Here is a 3706-nt window from a genome sequence, read left to right on the forward strand (position 1 = left end):
GAAGAAACACTAAAGCGCAAAGTAGCAACATAAAACACTAGGAACCAAAGTAGCAACAGAAAGAGCCGTCTTAATAGACCGGTAGAACGAGAAACAAGAAACCACTACAAGCCGGAGACCAGGGACTAGAACACAACAAGGGTGTGGCAGGAGGAGACAAGCAAACGTATCAGGTATGGCAAGGGAATCTTCCGGCACAGAACCAAAGGAGGGGCTGGTTAAATAGGTTGTTGGCTCATCAGGCTGATGAGCCTCAGGTGTGGGAGCAGGCCTCTGCCTGCGAGGTTGGCGCCGCCTCCTGCCACACTCCGGAACTGCTAGAGAGACAACAGAACCATCACAGTACCCCCCCCCCCCCCCCCCTAAGGAACGCCACCCGGCGTTCGACCAGGCTTATCAGGGTTACGGGCATAGAACTCACGCAGCAGTTGCGGGTCCAAAATGAGGGCACGTGAGATCCAGGAGCGGTCCTCCGGGCCGTACCCCTCCCAGTCGACGAGATACTGGAACCCCCTGCCCCGCCTGCGGACATCAAGGATGCGATTCACGGTGTATGCAGGGTGTCCATCAACGATCCGGGGAGGAGGCGGCGGTGGGGCGGGTGGCTGGAGGGGGCTATCCACGACCGGTTTCAGAAGGGACACGTGGAAAACGGGGTGGATCCTGAGGGATGACGGGAGCCGGAGTCGGACAGCATTCGGGTTGATGATCTTGTCAATGGGAAAAGGGCCAATGAAGCGTGGAGCCATTTTGCGGGAGTCCACTTGAAGGGGCAGGTCACGTGCGGAAAGCCAGACACGCTGTCCCACTTGGTAGTCGGGGGCTGGGGTTCTCCTCCGGTCAGCCAGGCGTCGGTTGCGCTCCGCTGTCCTGGACAGCGCTGCTCGAGCTTCCCTCCAGACTCGTCTGGCACGGCGGAAGTGGGCATGGATGGACGGGACGGCAACCTCGGACTCCTGGCTGGGAAACAGAGGGGGTTGGTAGCCCGAGGTCACCTTAAATGGGGACATGCCTGTGGCAGTGCTGATCAGTGTGTTATGCGCGTATTCCACCCATGGGAGGTGCGCGGACCAGGAGGCAGGAAGGCGTGAGGCTACGCAGCGCAGAGCTGTTTCCAGGTCTTGATCTGACCGTTGGTTTGGGGGTGGTAGCCGGAGGAGAGACTGGGAGAGATCCCCAGTGCCCGACAGAAAGCCTTCCAGACTTGAGAGGTGAATTGTGGACCCCTGTCCGACACGATGTCTGTGGGGATTCCGTGGAGCCTGAATACAGGTTAGCAGTCTCCAAGGCGGTGGGGAGTTTTGGGAGGGGGACATAATGAACTGACTTGGAGAATCTGTTGACGATGGTAAGGATTGTGTCATTGCCCTCGGATGGGGGAAGTCCCGTGACGAAATCCACCGCGATATGCGACCATGGCCGAGAAGGGATGGGCAAGGGGCGTAATAGGCCTGCCGGGGCTTGATGAGAAGGTTTATTGCGGGCGCAAACTGAGCATGACGCAACAAAAGCCCGAACATCGGCAGCCATGGTTGGCCACCAGAAGTGCTGTTGGATCAGGGAGAGTCCAAGCGATTCTTGAGGTATGCCCCCAGAGGAGCACAGGAGTCCTGGCGGCAGGTGGCACGAACAGTTTCCCTGGAGGACATTCATTTGGAACTGGTTGGTTGTCAAGTGCCTCCTGAACTTTCTTCTCCACCCGCCACCGCATCGCCCCGACCACACACTCAGGGGAGAGGATCGTGCTTGAGTCCCTCTCTTCCTCTCCAGAGGCGAACTGCCGGGAGAGGGCGTCAGGTTTCAGGTTTCAGAAGCCGGGGCGGTAGGTGAGGGTGAAGTTGAAGCGTCCGAGGAAGAGAGCCCAACGAGCTTGACGAGAGTTCAGTCGTTTGGCGGTGCGAAGATAGGACAAGTTCTTGTGGTCCGTCCAAACAATGAAGGGATGAGTTGCACCCTCCAGCCAATGCCGCCATTCTTGGAGGGCTAGGACCACTGCCAGGAGTTCGCGGTTGCCCACATCATAGTTGCGCTCCGCCGGGGAAAGCCGGCGGGAGAAGTAAGCACAGGGGTGTAGTTTTTGGTCCGCAGGCAGGCGCTGAGAGAGGACGGCCCCCACTCCTGAATCTGACGCATCCACCTCTACCACAAACTGCTGCTCGGGATCTGGGTGGGCGAGAACAGGGGCATTACCAAAGAGTTCTTTCAGACGGTTAAAAGCACATTGAGCATCAGCAGACCACACGAAGCGAAGTTTGTTTGAGGTCAAACACGTGAGAGGAGCAGCTATACTACTATAGTTTCGGATAAATCTCCTATAGAAGTTAGCGAACCCAAGGAAACGTTGTAGCTGCTTCCGATTGGTAGGCAGAGGCCAATTTTTAACCGCTTCGATTTTAGAGGGATTGGCCCTGAGCCGCCCCTTTTCTATCACATAGCCCAGGAAATTAACAGTGGAAACATGAAATTCACATTTCTCAGCTTTAACATACAGTTTGTTTTCTAGTAACCTCCTCAGGACATCTCTTACGTGCCCCACATGCTCTTCATGTGATCGAGAAAAGATGAGAATATCGTCTAGATATGCAAAAACATTCTTATCTAGCAGGTCTCTGAGTACATCATTCACAAATGACTGGAATGTTGCTGGAGCGTTTGTGAGCCCAAAGGGCATGACCAAATACTCAAAATGTCCCAAATGGGTATTGAAGGCAGTTTTCCACTCGTCGCCGTCGCGTATCCTTACCAGGTGGTAGGCGTTTCGGAGGTCCAATTTGGTGAACACCATTGCATTGTGGAGAGGGCTGAATGCAGCGTCCAGGAGCGGCAGAGGGTACTTGTTCTTAACTGTGATGGTGTTTAAGCCAGTGTAGTCAATGCAAGGACGCAGAGTTTTATCCTTCTTTTCCACAAAGAAAAACCCTGCGCCTAATGGAGATGAAGACGGTCTTATAAGTCCAGCAGCTAATGATTCTGTGATGTATTTTTCCATTGCTTCCCGTTCGGGTTTGGTTAAGTTGTATAGTCTGTGTGTTGGGAGTGGAGCCCCAGGGAGCAGTTCTATAACACAGTCATAGGGTCTATGTGGGGGAAGGGAGCACGCCAAGTCTTTTCTGAAAACTGCCTCTAAATCGTGGTATTCACTGGGGACGTTACTTAGGTCAATATCTTTTGAGTAGTGGGGAGAGTTAGGACCCCTGGCAGGTAGGGCTGACTTTAGACAGTGGGCATGGCAATAGTTGCTCCAGTTCCGAATCGTGCCTGTGGACCAGTCTATGTGGGGGTTATGCAGCTTCAACCAGGGAATCCCTAGAATTGCGGTGTTGAGGGGGGAGGAAATCACATAGAACTCAATTACTTCATGATGGTTACTAGAGAGTGTCAGTTTAATGGGTGTGGTTCTGTGTGTAACCCTTTCTAGAAGCCTCCCGTCGACTGCAAGAACTTTCTTGGGGGAGGTCAGTGGAGTCAGGGAAAGATTGTTGTTTTTAACATAGTCAATGTCTATGAAGTTGTCATCGGCTCCGGAGTCTATCAGCACCTGGACAGGTAACGAGCAAAGTGTCGTGTGAATCATACCTGGTACCTGTATTTGGGGGGACGAGGGGGAAGATATTCGGCTCACCAGTGCCTCCCTTCCTACTGGTGAGCCCCGGCTTTTGGCAACTCGGGGCAGCTTGCCAAGAAGTGGCCCCCCTGGCCGCAGTAC

Source organism: Festucalex cinctus, chromosome 12 (genome assembly GCF_051991245.1).
Source record: "Festucalex cinctus isolate MCC-2025b chromosome 12, RoL_Fcin_1.0, whole genome shotgun sequence".
NCBI classification, from domain to species: Eukaryota; Metazoa; Chordata; class Actinopteri; order Syngnathiformes; family Syngnathidae; genus Festucalex; species Festucalex cinctus.